The sequence below is a fragment of the Saccopteryx leptura genome, chromosome 3 (genome assembly GCF_036850995.1).
Source record: "Saccopteryx leptura isolate mSacLep1 chromosome 3, mSacLep1_pri_phased_curated, whole genome shotgun sequence".
In the NCBI taxonomy this organism is placed as follows: Eukaryota; Metazoa; Chordata; class Mammalia; order Chiroptera; family Emballonuridae; genus Saccopteryx; species Saccopteryx leptura.
Window position 1 is genome coordinate 347,745,258 of NC_089505.1, and position 20,111 is coordinate 347,765,368.

Consider the following 20,111-nt stretch of genomic DNA (forward strand, 5'->3'; position numbering starts at 1 on the left):
TTAATTAATAGGGAAGAGTATCTACTCAAACATTTATAAAAGAGATGACTAAGAATTCATTAACATAACAAATCTTTAGGAGTTAGAAAATAATGCTGGTTTTCAGCTGCATCAAGTACAGCTTTCTAAACGCTCTGGTTACAATTTCATTATAAATAATCAGTTAAGTTATTTCAAATGTCCCATCAAAAACTAAAAATTCATATTTGCTCCAAAGTTATGTTTTCTTTGTCCTCCCCCCCTTCTTTTTCCAACTCAGAGGAGGAGACAGAGAGACAGACTCCTGAATGTGCCCTGATTGGGATCCACTCAGCATGTCCCCTACAGGGCAGTGCTCTGCCTGTTGCTGCAACAGCTATTTTTAGCACATGAAGCAAGGTTTCATGGCTGAGCCATCCTCAGCCCCCAGTCATACTCAGTGCCAGGGGCCAACTCTCTGGAATCAATCAAGCCATGGCTGTGGGAGGAGAAGAGATAGAGAGAGAAAATGAAGGGGTGAGGTAGAGAAGCAGATGGTTGTTTCTCTCGTGTGTCCTGACTGGGAATGGAACCCGGGACTTCCACATGCCAGGCAACATTCTACCACTGGGTAAAACAGAAAAGGTCAAAGTTAAATTTTTAATACAGTTCATTATCGGTCTGTTTTCCTGGGCATAACCTGGTGACATATTCTATTCCTTATGAGGTGACCTTCCTGTTTTTAATCTCTGAGGTTATGGGCAGTAATGCCATCCAAGTATAGCTTTTACTAATATTATTTTGGCATATATTTGGTAAGTTATTTTGACTAGTATTTTTCCTGATTCCAGTGAACATATTAAAATAGGAAGCTTGTAAATACTGTCAGACCATAAAGCACAACAAAAAATGGAAAAATTTCCATATTCATTTCTCTTATTTAAATTTATATAAATTATGTCTAGGAAATAAACCAACTTAAATTTTATGGTGCTCTGCTCACTTCTTTTCTATGATAAAATACTATATAATTGTATAGAAGCATATTATTAGGTCTCAGTTCTTATGAGAATTAATAGCATAAAACAGCAAACCCTACTTGAAAATCAGTAACCTATGAAATAAATATAAAAAACTATTACTAGCATAATTATTACTATTGCCAATGTTGTTCTATGCCAAGTCAGATACTCTCATTGATTATTAGTATTTTTTCTGAGCCCCACAGAATTATATCATTAAAATCCCTTTAATGGTAGCTAACCAAAGAAGCTAAGTACACTAAAGCCTTCTCATTGAAAATAAAAAAATTGATTTCACAATAAACATACATTTTGATTGTCTGAGTAAACAATTCTGCTCTAATCCTCTCCCATAGCTACTATAGAGGATCTTCTGATAATTAGAGATAATATATAGTTAAGTACAATACTAGGTAATGGGCTAATACTGCAAACTCAGTAAATGATAAGTTCTTAATATTTATCATTTCATCTACACCATAGTGTTAGTATTATGTATGTTCATATCCTAAACATAAAGTCATATTTTATTTTTTTTATTTTTTTTATTTTTCTGAAGTTGGAAACAGGGAGACAGTCAGATAGACTCCTGCATGCGCCCGACCAGGATCCACCCGGCAGGCGCACCAGGGGGTGATGCTCTGCCCATCCAGGGCATTGCTCTGCTGCAACCAAAGCCTTTCTAGCGCCTGAGGCAGAGGCCACAGAGCTATCCTCAGCGCCTGGGCAAACTTTGCTCCAATGGAGCCTTGGCTGAAGGAGGGGAAGAGAGAGACAGAGAGGAAGGAGAGGGGGAGGGGTGGAGAGGCACATGGGCGCTTCTCCTGTGTGCCCTGGCTGGGAATCGATCCTGGGACTCCTGCACGCCAGGCCGACACTCTACCACTAAGCCAACCGGCCAGGGCCAGTCATATTTTAAATTTATGTGTTCTTCACCCTAAATCTAACCAGGACCTAATATTTCATTCTTAATTCTCTCATATTTATTTATATTTTTCTATGACTATTCATGTTATCTCAATGGCAAGTGCTTAAAATGTTTACTATGATAACTATAACATGATTTTATTGTATTATTATATTATCATTATGCAATTCTGTATGGAAAATTTTACTTCAACACTCAATTACAGTTTTTAGACTTTTAAAAATATTCCTGCTTATTCCCATTTTAAATAGTTTTCATTGCTTATTTATTTACTTGTTTGATAACTCAAACCAATCTCAATTATCTACTTTTATACTTAGAGTACACTTTTTTATTTCATTGATATTAAATCTACTTTCAGACAGATAAAATAAAAACAAAGTTTTTTCATATACCTGTATGAAAGACATAGTTTTGTCTTCACTCCCTCCCCCCCCAAAAATGCATTTTCCTTATCCTTGACCATGCAGATGCTTAAATTGAGACTATCAAGGCTATCAAGAAATCAAAAAAATAATGACTCTCACATTAAGAAAATGAAAGCATTTATTGCCAGAACATCTGGATAGACACACACAAAAATAGACTGTACTGGGAATGAATTAAACAGAAGTATACTTGCCTGAGGAGAGTACTGAGAAATTTACGTTAGTTTCTGTATATAACATACTTTTTAAAAATGCCTGTTGTTAAATTTAATTTTCTAAATAAAATTAAAAAAAAATGTTTGCCACGTAGTAGGTATTCAAAAGTTAATATCATCATTATCATCATCATCATCATCACCGGAGACAAGCAATACTCAATAAATTTATTAAAATTTAATCACTACCAGAATGAATGGGAAAGTACTTGTTATAGAAAAAAGGAGAAACATAAATATAGAACAGTATGGGTTTGTGTGTGTGTTTATATTGGGTTTGGATATATTTTGTAATTGAATTTACATAACTTAACTTGTATTACTCAGTTTTCCCTCAAAGACAACTTAAGGATTGTAGTGAAACAAACACACAAAGTAACTTCATTATACAGAGAATAATTTTAAATGAAAATGAGATGGGGGAAAGGATTTGATCATTTTCCCTCATTAGTTGTTCCAATTAAAATGAAGATCTCTTGGCCTGACCTGTGGTGGCGCAGTGGATAAAGCGTCGACCTGGAAATGCTGAGGTCGCCGGTTCGAAACCCTGGGCTTGCCTGGTCAAGGCAAATATGGGAGTTGATGGTTCCAGCTCCTCCCCCTTCTCTCTCTCTGTCTCTCCTCTCTCTCTCTCTGTCTCTCCCTCTCCTTTCTAAAATGAATAAAAAAAAAAAACAAAAAAAAAAAACCCTGTTTAAAAAAAAAATGAAGATCTCAACTGGTAACATGGTACTTTTCAGTAACCCTCCAATGCTCATAAGCAAATATGTTCTTCTCCTAAAATTTTGAAGTAACATTTAAGTAAAATCCTTATCTACATGATATTTTAAATTATATATTGTATGTCTTCTGGAATAAAGTTGATAGCCTTAATTCAAGTGTATAAGTCTCAGCTTTCACACCATTATCAGGCACTTAATCATTCTGGAGGAGCAATGTTTTTCTGCATCTGTAGTACGGGCTTACAGTCTTAACAAAGCGTTTTCACTTGTATTACCAAATATGTTTTCCTCTTAGTAACACCTCTGTCAATACTAATGTGTAGCTTATTTTGTCAATGTCATTCTTTTTTGTTCATCAAAGCTGGTTAGTTTAGGTAACCACACACACACAAACATATTTTTATCTTACTTATTTATAATGTACAAAGTAACTTCCATTAGATAATTTTATTATCCATATTCATAATCATAATACACATTTTGAAAGAACTTTTGATCAAATGTTTTACCAAGTAGAGAAGGGAGAATCAGAATTTCTCAGTCATGGAAGTAGAACTTTGTCATGTTTTCTAACTTCTAAGAATCTTTTGTAATTTTGTAAAAATTTATAATTTTTAGAGGATCCCCTATCTTATAAATCCTGATTTAGTAAAGCACAAATTACAAAATTTAGTCTCTTAATTATCATTTCTGCTAAGGTTCTAATGGGCGACACAGTTTCACCAAACCAATATATCTGTTAGCTGTCAATTCAAAAAATGAACATAAACAGCCTGCCAGGCGGTGGCACAATGGATAGAATGTTGGACTGGGATGCAGAGGACCCAGGTTTGAGACCCAGAGGTGGCCAGCTTGAGCACGGGCTCCTCTGGTTTGAGCAAAACTCACCAGCTTGGACCCAAGGTCGCTGGCTCGAGCAAGGGGTTACTCAGTCTGTTGTAGCCCCATGGTCAAGGCACATATGAGAAAGCAATCAATGAACAACTAAGGTGTCGCAATGAAAAACTGATGATTGATGCTTCTCATCTCTCTCCCTTCCTGTCTGTCTGTCCCTATCTGTCCCTCTCTCTGTAAAAAAAAAAACACCCCACAACAACAGTTGTTTTGAGAATTTATCTTCTGCCTATTCCAGATATGGAAGGGCTATAAAGGCAAAAGTTCTGGCATCTAAATGCAGGGGTATTAGTACCTACAACAGAGTATTTTGTAATTGCTAAATTGGTGCTGAGTAGTGGCAGATGTGAGAGTTCAGCAGAGCACTTCCTGTGTCAGGTGCTTGTTCCTTGTTGCATTGCATCCAAGTCTGGTCCTCTCTCTACCAGATTTCCCCCCTAATATTGCTTAGTAACTTTTTCCTTACATTATCCCCTCACAATATTTCCTTACCCTATCATTTGCCCTTGCACTATCAAGCTCCCTCTAAACAATATTATCTACTTATAACTAATGAAACTGAGCCACAATAAAAACAATACCCTTGTGTTGGTTATCTTATATGGCTTAGTTAAAGGTAGTAGAATACAGCTAATATTAAAGGATGAGGCTCTGGAAGATGATTACAAGCATGTTTAAGACTTAAGTGCATCAACTAGATCAAAACCTATATTCATGAGTCTCTTTTCCTTTTCTCCAGTTTATTATTATATGGCCTAAATATGGATCCTGTATCTCTGCTATGATGTCTGCATTCCAACAGGAAGAAGGGAGAGGAGAAAGAAGTATGACCGTATCTGGAAAATTAAAATTAATTTCAGGAAAAGCATATTAGATCTCATATGAGCACAAATCCTGGTATTTGGGCATTTCTTGCTGGAAGACAAGAAGAAAGGATTTCAAAACAGAATGGATTAGGGCCTTACAAAGTATTTGACACATATTCTTCTAATTATATCCTCCAGAAATGTATTGTATCCAGTTAAACAACAAAGCACAGATTCACTCAAGATCCGTTCCTGCATGTCATATGATTTGTTTTATCTCCATTGGTCTCCATCAGCTTCTCCTATCAATATTTTAGGAACTTGATGCTTTTGCATGTCAAATTATAGAATAATCTTTAGTACTTTTCAGTTGTCTGCACAGATATGTCTTTATTATGCAACTATTATAAAAACTTATTTTATCTAAAAGAACATTCCATCATCTGTTGATTAAAAGAAAACATTTTTTTCTGTTTTTCTTTATTTTTGCATTTCTGACTTCAATGTAAATTCACTGTAAATATTACATACAGAATTTTGATGAAAAATATATTTTCTTTTAAATTGTCTTACTGTATCACAAGTATCTATGTTTAGTTAAAATATGTTGCAAAGAAATAAAATAGTAAGAACTTTTGATAACTAAGGCTGCTCTTACCTTTTGGCTTCTAAAAAATGCATCATCATCCACTGCACAGAAGTCTGATTTTCTCCTGTTAAAATTCACTGTCAAAGAATAATTTACAATTAATGAAACAAAGTATTCCTTTATTTTTCCCAGGTGAAATATCAGTGATTTATTATTCATTACTGTTGGGCAGATAAAATATATTATGCTCACTTTGTTAAAGATGGCGCTGCCCACGTGGAAGCCCCGTCGCCCAGGTGATATTAATGTGTGTTGGGGGCGGGCTGTGGGCAGGCAGGATCCTTGTAGCCTGGGGCTTGATTTTTAGGACTAAGCCTTCTCCACTCTTTTTGATGTGTGGTGGTACAATCCAATCATGCCTCAGATAAGTGACTTTGTATTAGAGACTTCCCTATTTTGTATATTGGATTAAAGGTTTTGATTTCTGCATTATAAAGTGGGGCAGACCAGGAGCTTGCTCTCTTGGTTCCTGAGATTAATATTAGAGAGCAGAGCAGAGAAAGGCCACATGGAGGAGGCCAGGAGAAGCATCCAAGGTGGTGGAGTGCTGAAGAAGAAGCCAGTTTGCGCAGTTTGTGCAGGGAGAAAGAAGGAGATGGGGAACAGAGGTGAATAAGTCTGGTGAGCTAGAAACCTCTGATTCTAGGAAACTCGAATAAGTCAGTAGATTTGGGAGCACTGAATTAGTGGGTTTTGGAGCCCAGTGTGTGTTTTTACTTGCCTGCTGGGTGCAAGCTATGATCAAAGATGATGGCTCACCAGTTCTTGGCTCTGTTGTTTCACTATCACCTGTCTGCATCCAATATGAACCTGCATGGGCCAGGAAGTTGTGATAGTGGCCACAGCCACTGGCTTTACAATTACCCTGATGTCTCCCTCTTTCAGAGTTTTTGTTTTAAGTTTATTTTTACTACACCAGTAACATGTTTTCAGAAAATAGATTGACTTTTCATATTTAGAAAATGTTTCCTGTAACTCTCGGTTGAAAGAGAGCATCTGTCATATGATGTCAGCTTTTTCTATTGAAACCCCCAGGGAGATGTTCTGAATCATTATTTTATAATCGGTTTTTGTTTTTAATTAACTATTAGCGGTATGACTGAGTTGGAAAGACATAGGATTTTGTTCTTGTACTCCGCATAAATAGACTTATGGAAATAATGTTTAGCAAAATATAAGATAGGCAAAATATGTATAATATAAAAAGCACCATTTGGAGATTTTCATACATAAATTAGTGTGAGAAAATCAGGAAAATTTTTAAATAAGTAGTATCAAAATCAATATATATACATATATTATTGATCAAGTAACTGCTATATACACAGACCTCCATAACTATAATACAGAAATTGATTTCATTAGTAAAAATACAATCTCTCCTTTATTAATTTACTCAATTATTCCATCAGTTCAAAAACAAAGGCTGTGAGAACACTGTTATGTGTGTGTACAAGTGTGTGCTTGCTTGTGTGCACATTTGCAAGTAGCAACTACAATATATTTCTATATAGTCAAAACCTACAGATGAAATCTAAACTAATAAAAATTGTCCTTTACAAATGAATATGGCACCATCACCTAGTAAAAGCCACCACTTCTCAATATACTTTATTTGGCTCAATTTAAACAGGAACACAGAAATTTAGTAAGTTTTGTGCTTCTATGGAAAGTAAAAAAATATATGCCCAAATATATATCAGAGAGCATTTATTTTTTAAAAATACTTTGAATAAGGCTACCAACATAGTAATTAAACTTGGAATGAAATAATTTTATTAGTATCATATATAACCAATTTTCATAAATAAGTATGATTATAAATCAACCATTCATATTGATAACTAACTTTTTAGTAATAATATGTATACTTTATATATACTATACATGCATGCCTTATATTTATATAGAAAAAAATTAAAATAAGGGAAATCGATCTTCAAGTGAAGACAGCAAAAAAAATAATGAAACAAATCTTAAAATCATAAAAATTATACTAAATATAAAAATGATAACAGATATTTATAAACTAAAAAATAATAGAATTTTTTCGAACATCTTATTCTCTATAAAGATCAAACTGGAAAAAGTCATTTTTTTAGCATAATAGAAATGACAAGTTTTCAAGTATACAGTGTTAGGAATGAAATACATTATATACATATAATTCTAAACAAAGATGAGATTGGATATTTACTCAAATCAATAAATATTAAATTTAGAACTCAAAGAGTTCTATTTTCCTCAGAAAATAAAATAGACAAAGCCAACTGTTGGGCAGATAAAATGTATTATGTTCACTTTGTTAAAGAGGCCATCGCCCAGGTGATATTAATGTGTGTTGGAGATCGTTGTAACCTGGGGCTTGGTTTTGGGATTAAGCCTTTCCCACCCTTTTTGCTGTAGGGCGGTACAATCCAATCATGCCTCAGAGGGTGACTTTGTATTAGAGACTTCCCTGTTTTGTATATTGGATTAAGGGTTTGGATTTCTACACTATAAAATGGGGACGGAATGAGAGTTTGGGCTCTCGGTTCCTGAGGTTAGCATGAGAGAGCGGAGAGAGTAGAGCCAGCAGCTAAAGGAGGCCACGTGGAGGAGGCCAGGAGAAGCAGCCAAGATGGCGGAGTGCTGAGTGAGATGCCAGTTTGTACAGAGTTTGTATCTGGGATAAGGAAGATGGGGAACTGAGGGAAATAAGGCTGGTGAGCTAGAAACCTTTGATTCTAGGAAACTCGGATAAGTCAGTGGCTTTGTGAGCACTGAGTGTGACTGGGTTTTGGAGCCCAGTGTGTATTTTTACTTGCCCGCCGGGTGCAAGGTAGGATTAAAGGTTATGGCCCACCAGTTTTTGGCTCCATGGTTTCTTTACCGACTGTCTGAATCCAATGCGAACCTGCATGGGCCAGGCGGCTGTGATAGTGGCCCTGGCCTTGATTACTGGCTTTACACCAACTCAATTATGAAGCATAAAATGAAGGCCAAGGTTATGAAGGAAATTAACATTTTTCCCACAAACTTCGTTTTCATGAACTTTGGACCTTTTATTTTTATGCTGAAATACTTCCAAAACATTATATGTGCTTCAAAATATGGTTTAATATAATTAAACCAAGGTTACTATATACAATAAAGCAACTTAATTACTAAAACTTTCCCCCTTCACTAATTCTCACTAACATAATAAAACATATAAAACATTTACATTTTTACTTTTTAAATATTAAATAAGTAAAACTTTTCAAATCTTTATATATTTGTGCTATGTTCTAGGAGAACTCCTTCGTGCCATCTTCTGGTTTCAACAACTTGTTTCTCATTTACATCTTTTCTATCCAGGATTAAACATACTGGTAAACATTATTTCAGTTTCTCTATCAGTTTAGATACTTTCAGCTCCCAGAAATAGAAGCCAGAGTTAATTATGCCTCCAAGTTCCCATTTCTTTATCACATTGTTTCTTTTGCTTTTTCCTTGGTACTTGTCATTCCCAGGATTTTAAGCCTGTTTTAACAGCATGGTTTTAAAATGGCTGCCAGTAGAGTTGGAGGCTAACTATTTTCATTTCAAGTCCAGAAGGAATGATAAAGGAAAACAAATCAGCAATACAAACTACAACTGAACAAAATATCACCCAAATATTCCTGGAGTACGAACTGTAAAGTCTCCCACAAAAGCAGATTGCAAACAAGCCACTTTATTGGAAAACAGAATGAAATAATTAGCATAGATGAATGGAAGTCTCATTCTAGAAAAAGGGAATGTGTTGTCTTTCCCCTTACTCACATGGGGAACAGCTGAACAAATCTATTTCTCAATTATTAGATAAAAGAGCAAGAGTGAGCGATTGTAGGCAATTTACACACAAATAACTGATCAGCTATTTTTAAAATAGTGATTCATCTTGTTTCTAAAATTTTACCTTATTTCTCTGGTCATATTAATTATACTCATTTCAACACCTTAGCATCCCATTTATTAAGATATATCTTGTTATTGCTTTTGATGCCGCTTTTTTGTTTCGTATCTTTTGTTTTTTTCTTTTAAATCTATTAATTTGTTTCATACTGACCTTTAATTGTATAATCACCTGGCAATAGCCCATTGCCACCAGTATTTTTAAGAAAAAAAGCCAGAATCTATATATAAAAGGTTATCAGACTACAGAACCTCTATATGATATAAAAATAAGACAGTCAGAGAAAGACAAGTACCATATAATTTCCCTCATATGTGGAATCTAGTGAACAAAATGAACTAACAAAATAGAAACAGACTCATAAATATAGAACAGGCTGACCACTGTCAAGGTGTGGAAGGACATAGGGACTAAATATGAGGTGGAGATATTGAGCAAAAGAGAAAAAAAGAAAAGAAAAAAAAGATTTATGAAATTGCTTTTATAATAGGCTCCTCAGCATAGCACATTGCATTTCTCAGAATAAAAACAACAAAATTATTTCTAACTAAAGAGGAGGTACAATTAAACTTGAAGAAATACCCATTAAAAGGTACAGTAATAGAAAGCAGAATTTAAAAAGAAAAAGAGAAAAAAGGCAGAAAAGTATGGAGCAGAACAGCCAAAATAGAGGGAAGAATCAATAATGCCAAATGCTGTGTAGATTGATGAATAATAAAAACTCTAAAAGATCATTCACCTTGGTCTGTGGAAAGCACTAATGTTTATTTAAAGTACTATTTTGTTTAGTGATGGCCAGAGATTCTGTTTGCAAAGAAGTTAAATTACAAAGAAGAAGCTGGGTTTACCCTCTAAATACATTTACTTATAGCAATAAAACAAAGTCTGATGATAGTCTGATGGAGTGACAGAATTATATAAATTTTATATTTATAACATGACAATTTTTACTGAAATATTGTGATAGTCAAGAAGAAAGATATGGTGGAGGCAAATGGTAAAATATATGGATTAAAGCAGAACAGAGTTGGATATTTAAAGCCTCAGAGAAAGCTTTGGCCAGATATTTTCCATGAAGAATTTATGTATATACAAGGAGACTTTTTAGAGCAAAAGAGGGAATATTAGTTATTAGGATGAGACAATCATGACCCCAGATTGTCCAGACCACCAGGCCGTATGGTCCTTTACTATACATTACAACAGTTTTAAGCATAGCTCATATTTAATCTGTCAGTGAGCAACTAACTGGTAACGAAACTTCTTTCCTGTTTTTACTAGTAATACTTTTCCAGGTCTGCTTTGGAATTCTGTTGGCTTGGGATCTAGCACTGATTGGCTGAGAGAAGAAATGACATGACTACTGCCAAAACTGGCCCATAAAAATTTCTTACACGCTATCCTCCACATTCTTTCTCATTTGCTGGCTTGTTTTTCTCTGAAAGCTTAATTGTTATGGTGGACACACTAGATTGAATTGGCATGGCTATGAGTAAACTAGAAAGCCCGGCGGTCATACGAAATGACCGCTGTTCTAGATATTATAAATTGTAATTAAAATGATTTGTGCAAAGGTATCTGCTAATTCAAACTGAATTACCCAGGGCAGGCAGCGAGGACGCCCCTTTGCTTACTGCCCCACGGGGTTTCCCCCTTCTACTTGCTTAATTGCTTAAAGTAGAGTGCAGTGAAGGAAACCACTGGCAGTACATTTCTTAAGAGCCACCACTAGCTCAATAAATAAAGGTGATTTAAATAATAAAATGTTAATTCACATGTCAAAGATCTCTTTGTACACAACATTTCTTGTGTAGATCTTTCCATCATTTTTAAGCTCGCCTTGCAGAGGACCATCAATTATTTTTAATTTTATGTCCATTCTTTCACGAACTCTTGAACAGGCAACATAAAGTTGACCGTGTCCAAATGCAGGCTCAGGTAAAAAAATGCCAACACGCTTAAGCATTTGGCCTTGAGACTTATTGATGGTCATAGCAAAGGCAAGTTTTATAGGAAATTGTCTATGTCTCAATTGAAACGGCAACCTTGTTTGAGATGGAGCCAAATCAATTCTTGGAATGACATGTATTTCACCTTTAGAGGAGCCAGTCAAACACTTAGCTATTATGACATTATTTTTCAATTGGAGAACCTCTAGGCTTGTACCATTGCAAAGACCCCTTCTGGTGTTAAGATTTCTTAACAGCATAATAATTGCTCCAATCTTTAACCTCAATTTGTGAGGTAGCATGCCAGAAGGCAGGACTATTTGAATGCTGTGGCAACTTCACCCCATTGGCTAGTACAGTTACGCAAGCAACCAATAAGCTATCGGCGACAAACAGACACTTAAGCTGCATATAATAAAGATGATAAAAGGTAAGACTTATGTTTGGAGTGTAGGTTAAGTAGATAAATCTTCTACTTGTTCTCGAAATATTATATATTCTGAAGTTTGTTAAGCAGCCATTATTATCCTAACCAGTGGTGGGATTCAAATAATTTAACAACCGGTTCTCTGCTCTAATGACCATTAAAGTATAAAAAAACAATATACCAAAATGTAGTTTATTATTTAATGCATTTAATAGTTAAATAAGAACAATAAAAGAGGTACACAACACTAGATTATGTTATAAAAAAGAGTTTTAAAATATTAATAAAATATTAAATAATACCTAACAAAAAACAATAAAACTGTTATTTAAGATATTTCCAATGACAGCTTGTCACCCCCTGGTTGTTTGGCACTTTTTCTCTTTATGTTATACGTTTATTTACTGATTTACCAAATGTGAGGGAATTAATATGTAGTATTTCATCAGAGGTATAATAAGTTTTATGAAATGAAAAAATAAATATTACAAGTAGAGTTTCATCAAATTTTTTCACCTATGAATGGAATAAACATTACTACAGTCACTTAGAATATGCTGATGTGCAGATGAACGTTAAAAAAGAGTAAGGACTGTAAGTTTGTGATTTCCACATTGGGTGGCTCACCAGGCACCCACCTTAGAGAGAACCCTGATTGATTACAAGTGCCATTTTAACAACCGGTGTGCTGAACTCAACAAAAAGTTAGACATCAGTTCTGCCAAACAGGTGCAAACAGGCTGAGTCCCACCACTGATCCTAACCAATACAGAGTTCTTCTTAATATACTTCAGTCATTTATTACCAGTGGAAAAAAGTGAACACACAGCAAAATTCTATTAACTATTTTGGTGATAATGGATGATATAAAAAAATTAATTAATCTTGAAAAAGGAAACAGTCTCAAATATAGGAAGTGCAAAGAGCAAAAGGGTAAAGAGAATAGTAATAATAATAATAGAGACCAAGAGGAGAGAACATAATTAAGGCTGGATGATTTTATTTTATTCATCCTGCTTAAGTAGACTAAAATTAAAGTTATTAGTCAAATACTCATAATTTTGAGCATTTATTCTACAGCATTTTTATACATATCAGGAGACTTTTGAGAGCAAAAGTGGGACTATTAGTTATTAGAAAAGGCAGGCCTAACTCCAGATAGTCCAAGCAACCAGGCCATATATGGTCCTCTACTATACATCACAATAGTTTTCAGCATAGATCAGATTGAATCAGGTGTAACTAATTTGTGTGTGTATGTGTGTGTGTTTTAATTTATTTGCATTTTAAGCCTAACCTAAATCACTAATATCTAAACTATGTAGCTCCATCATCCCATTGACAACTAGGGTGTAAACTGGTACAAAAATTGAAATAAAAACCTTACAACAATACTTGTATAAGTATGGAGGTAAACAAAATAACAATAACTAAAGCAGTGCAAACTCATGTGGGGGTGGAAGCCATGTGTAAACTATGCTAGGTATATATTTAGTATCATATTCCATCTTTAATGTAATAAATACATAGCAAGCCAAGCTGAAAAGACTACATGTTATATGATTCCCACTACATGATATTCTGGAAAAGGAAGAACAATGAAGTCAGTAAAAAGACAGGTGGTTACCAGGGGAGGGAGGGATGATTAGGCAGACCAGAGAGAAGTTATATAATAGTGAAACTATTTTGTATGCACAATGGTGAATGCATGTCATTACATCTTTGTCAAAACCCATAAAATGAACAACATTGAGAGTGAATGCTAATGTAAAGTATGGACATTGTATGGCAATGATGTGTCCATATAGGTTCATCAATTGCACAAATTCACTGCTCTTGTGAAAGATGTAGGTAATGGAAAATGTTATGGGTGAGAGGTGAGAGAAATAAGTAGTGAGGAATGTTATGGGTGAGAAAATGGGAATTCTGTGCATTCCTCTCATTTTTGGAATGAACCTAAAACAGCTCTAAAATAGTTCATTAAAATATTTTAAACAAAAACATTAATTGAAACATTTCAAAAAGCTGGTTATTGAATAGAATTTTAACAGCTGCTTAAAATATTCAATAGTTTAGAAAAACCAGTAGGTGTCTCTCATGCTCTATATATTTTTTAAAAATATAGTAACTTCAAAAACTAATGCATATTTAAAGGAGACAATGATATAATGGTCAGCAAAATAGAAATAATGGCAACATTTTCTTCAGTTTATTTTTGGTTAAGAAGGTTAGTTTGCTTATTACCTTTACTATGCACAAACACTATACTCTATATCAATAGAGTGGATACTTAGACAATCCTTGACTTGTGTAATACATTTGAAGATTTTCCATTTTTAATTGTAAACATATTACTTCTGTTAAAATGAATGGAGCTCCATAAAAATTTACAGCATTTTGGAAATCATTAGGAATGACCCAGGATTAATGCATATATTCTTTAAAATGCTTGTCACATTTAATCAAGGTCATCATATTTTACAGATAAATGACCTTGTTAATTTCATTTTGACATGCCTCATTTGAATATATCATCTATCAAACTACACAGACATAATTGCATCCATAAAATTCACAAACATTCATTAGGCTATGAAAAAGGGTTTGTTTTCAAGTTAAAGAGGCACTTGTGCTTACCTAATAGGTGCCTAAATGCATGGAATTGATTCTAAATTCTACTACTAGGCACTAAGACTGTGTGTACTGGGAGATGCAGTATAAAGAAGTCACAAGAGTAGCTGACACGTATTTGGACAAAATGTTAAATTGAATAAAATAAATGATATTAGCAAGTAGTGAAAAGTATAGAAATGTGATTGAAAAATTAAGAACATAAAATTAGAAAGGAAATTGATCTTCTATTTGTCAGAGTGGCACTCTTGTTCAGACTTTTGTAGGTGCCAGTGGTAATGTTTAAATAAGTATGATATTCTAAAGTGTAGTTATCAATCACTGAATTAAAGGATCTTGCTAAATCTTGGCTATGAGTGTGCCTGTGAAGAACGAATGTCTCTAGTAGAAAACTTCCCAGTTAACAGGTAATGGCCTTATTTTCCATAATTTTAAGGTAAAACCTATTATTTATTAAAACATGAAAGTAATTACAAATTGTAGGTTCAAATGCCATCCGGATCTATTAAATTTGTTATTTTCACATGGCTAGAGGATGAATTATTAACACTGCTCTTTCATTTTATAGTTTCATACAGAGAAAGCAAAATAATGCAGATGGTGTTACCCAATTCAACATCACAAGAGAAGCACTGGGAAACAGTGAGACACCTTGTTTTATTAAGTCTTTTGCATTTTATAGCAGTGCGGTACTGATAAAGTGCATTAACTATTAAAAAGTTTGGTTTCCTTGCCAGTAAACTGTAAGTGGCATTAACATCAAGAAGATGACAGAGTAAGAAACCCTGAACCCTCATTCCTCCCACGAAACAATGCCTTAATTAAACATGGACCAATACCATTTCTGAGAAATCCGGGGACCACCTGAGGGGCTTCTGCATCCTGGGCAAGTGTGAAATCAGCTATATAGAATCTGATAGGAAAATTTGTAGAAGGAGTAATTCTTCTCTAAAGTAACTACATACATCTGTATATACAGAGATAATTGATAGATAGATGATAGATAGATAGATAGATAGATGATAGATAGATGATATAGATATATTGTAGAATACAGATTATATAGAGATATAGATATAGATAGATATAGATATAGATATAGATATACATGATACAGATAGATAGATATATGTGGATGTGAATAGGGATATAAATAGAGATAGAGATTTCTTTATTCTTTAATGCACTGTGCACCTGATATTTTGTAGTACTAATCACAGTAATTATGGAAAAATAATAATGTTGAAGATATATTTTGGACAATAGCACCTAATTATATATATGGTTTGCATATTTTTTTTCCAGTTTTCAGGATGCCTTTAGTGTTATTTTGGAAAATGATAAAAATTTTTCAACATTAACCTAGAAGAAAATACAAAAATAAATGTACTTGAAAACAAATCATGACATAAGTAGAATAACAAAAAACTAGAGTTAAATTTAGAGTAATAATGTCATAATATATAATTTATAACATTAATCAAGAATTATTTGCCTTTTAAAAGACAGTTATAATCTTAAAATAGAACAGCTGTTCATAGACAGTGGTACATGTAAAATCTAAGTAATATTATAAAGGAAGCAATTTTGCAGAACTGCTTTAAATATTTCACTTGTCCAACCTTTTTAATTTAAAAATATATTAATAATATTTCAATTGTTTCCATATTCCTACTAATGTTACCAATAAAATAAAATGATATGAACCCAATATAATCTACTTTTTCTCAGCAGTGAGAAGAAGAAAAAACTCAAATTGAATTTATCTGATAAAGTAAACATTTTTCTTAAATAGACACCCTGCAATGTGTAGCTTTACATATCTCTATTAAATCCAAATAAAAATTAAAAATCAACACCACATCTAAAGGGTACATTAACTATTAACTGCAGGTTTACTTGTTAAATTCACTGTGGAAATGACTCTGGAGAGGAGAAGAGAGGAGAATGAAATTGAGGAGGTGCTCCAAGGACTTTTGTTTATAATAGTCCATTAAAATATATTTATATCCTGCATGTGTTTTGATAAAATGACATTATCTCTTTATTATTGGTTAATGCATAATTGTTATATCATAATTTGCAATTTCCTTTATAATATAATCAAATGTATAACAGGGTAAATAATTTGCCCTACAAATATGTCTATGTTTTCATCCACAGAACCTGTGAATATCTCACTTTACATAGCTAAAGGGAAGTTGCAGATGTGGTTAAGAAACTTGAGATGGAACAATTATCCAAGTTTGCCTAATGCAAATAAAAGGTTCCTTCTAAGAGGAAGTCAGAATGGTCTGAGTTAGAAAAGATGATTTGATGTCAGAAGCAGAAGGAAAGAAGATATGATGATGAAAATAGAGGTCACAGTTATGCAAAGCTAGGAGATTAGAACTATAGCCAGACTCCAAAATCTGAAAAAGGCAAGAAACATACAAACAAACAAAAAACCAGGTTGATTTTCCATTAGAGCCCTGAGAGAGCAGGGTGCCTGCTGACCCATTTTAGATTTCTGACTTGTAGAACTACATAATAATAAATCTGTATAGATTTAATTTAAAATTAATATAGAGAGGCAATTTAATATATTCAAAAAACAAATCAGCCCGACCTGTGGTGGCACAGTGGATAAAGTGTCGACCTAGAATGCTGAGGTTGCCAGTTCAAAACACTGGGATTGCTCAGTCAAGGCACATATGGGAATTGAAGCTTCCTGCTCCTCCCCTCATTCTCTCTCTCTCTCTCTCTCTCTCTCTCTCTCCCCTCTAAAATAAATCAATAAATAAATAAATAAAAATAATTAAAAAAACCAAATCAACAAACAAAAAGTGTACTTTACTAAAGAGACTGAAACTTTAAAAAAAATAACCAAATTGGCCTTGGCTGGTTGCTCAGTGGTAGATCAACAACCTGATGCGTGGAAGTTTTGGGTTCAATTTCCAGTCAGGACACACAGGAGAAGCGACTGCTTCTCCATCCTCCCTCTTCCCCTCCTCTCACTCTTCTCCTCCCACAGCCTTGGCTTGACTGATTCAAGTGTGTTGGCCCCAAGTGCTGAGGATGGCTCCATGAAGCCTCTGCCTCAGGTGCTAAAAATAGCTTGGTTGTGAGCCTGGCCCCAGATGGGCAGATTGGCCCCAGATGAGAGGTTGCCAGGAGGATACTGGTTGGGCACATATGGGAGTCTGCTTATCTCCTCTCCTTTCCCTTAAATAAAAAGAATAAAAAATAAAATATAAAAAAATAAGCAAACAGAAATTCTGGAGATTAACTCAATAAATGAGGTCAGAAATGAACTAACAAGTATACAAAATAGAGCAGACAAGGTGGAAGGAAGGAATAGTGATATCTAAGAAATCTAAAAATGACACAAAGGGGACAGATTTTTTAACATTAAAAAAATTAAGGAATTCTATGAGAACTATCTGACTTTATCAGATATATACAATATAAGAATAATAGGCATACTATCAAAAGAGAAAGAGAGAGAAGAAAACAGAGAGCTTATTCAAACAAATAGCTAATGAGAACTTCTCAAACCTATGTAAAGATCTAGATCCTCAGATCCAAATCCTTGTTACATCAATCCAAAAAGGCCTTCTGCAAGGCACATTGTATTAAAACTGATAAAAATTAATAACAGAGAAAGAATTCTCAAGGCAGGCAGGTAAAAGAAGAAAGTAAACTGTAAAGAAATCCCATTAGGTTATCATCATACTTGTCAGTAGAAACTCTAAAAGCCAGAAGAGAATAGAACTAAATATTCAAACAACTGGAAGAGATAAATTACCAACTAAGAATAATATATTCAGCAACATAATCTTTAAATATGAAGGAGAAATAAAGACTTTTCTGACATACAGATACTAAGGAAATTTTTCACCAGAAAACTTCCATAGCAGGAAATACTCAAAGTGGTTATTCTACCTGAAACAAAGAAGAAAAAGTCATAAAACTATGAGTAAGATCACTAGAATATCAGATTATATATTCTTCTCTAGTACACATGGAATAATTCAAGGATAGACCAACCATATGTTGAGTCATAATACTAGCCTCAAAAATTTCAAGAAGATTGAAGTTACACCAAACATACTCTCTGACCACAATGCTTTGAAATTAGAAATGAATGCAAAAAGTAAAGAAATACACAAATATATGGAGATTCAACAACATATTACTAAAATATTACTGGGTCAAAGAAGAAATAAAAAGTGAGATCAAAAGATATATAGAAAAAGCTCTGGCCGGGTAGTTCAGTTGATTTTAGTGTTGTCTTGATTTCCAAGGTCATGGGTTCAATTCCCCTCAAGATACATACAAGAATCACCCAATGATGTATAGGTATATAGAACAACAGATCTCTCTCTCTCCCTCCTCTGCCCTTCTCTTTAAAACTCAATTTAACTTTTTTTTTTAAATAAGAAAAAGCCAAATGACAATGACAGTACAATACACCAAAACTTCTGGGATGCAGTAAAAGCAGTAATAAAAGTTCATATCATTACAAGTCTATTTCAGGTAAACAGAAGAAATCCATGTAAACAACCTAATATTACATCTTTAGGAATTAGAAAAATAAGAACAAAAGCCACTCGAAGTCAATAGAAGTATATAATAAAAATTAGAGCAAAAGTGAGTGAAATGCAGATCAAAGTAATTATATAAAAAGTAATAAAACAAAGATCTGAATCTTTGAAAAGTTTAATAAAAATGACAAACTCCTATATAGACTCACTAAGGAAAAATGAGGAAAGGCTCACATAAACAATATTAAAAATAAAAGAAGTTACCACAGATATACAAAGATTCATACAGAATACTATGGAAATCTAGGCTACCAAATTCAATCATCTAGAAACAGATAACTACAGAGAAATATATCACATTCTAAGACTGAATCATAAAGAATTGGAAAATCTAAACAGACTGATAAATAGTGAAGAAATTGAAACAAAAATCAAAAACCTCCCCAATGGCCCTGGGCAAATGGCTCAGTGGTAGAGCACTGGCCTAGTGTAGGAATGTCTCAGGTTTGATTCCTGGTTAGGGCATACAGGAGAAGCAACCATCTGCTTCTCCACCCTTCTTTCTCTCTCTTCCCCTCTTGCTGCCATAGTTCAGTTGGTTCAAGAACACTGGCCTGGGCACGAAGGATGGCTCTTTGGAGCCTCAGTCTCAGGTGCTAAAAAATAGCTTGCTTGCAAACTTGGCCCCAGATGGGTGCAGCATCAGCCCTAGATGGGGTTTGCTGGGTTGATCACAGTCAGGGTGCATGCAGGAGTCTGTATCTTTATCTCCCCTCTTCTCACTTGGAAAAGAAGAAAAAAAAATACTTTCCCAAAAAATAAATTTCCAATACTGGATGGCTTCACTAGTGAATTCCACTTAAATAAATATTTGATGCCTATGCTTCTCAAACAGCTCAAAAAATTGAAGATGCAATATTTCATAACATATTTTATGAGCCTAACATAACCCTGACACCAAAAGCCAGCAAAGATAAAAAAAAAAAGAAAACTGTTGACCCAATATCTCTGATGAATACAGATGTGAAAATCCTTAA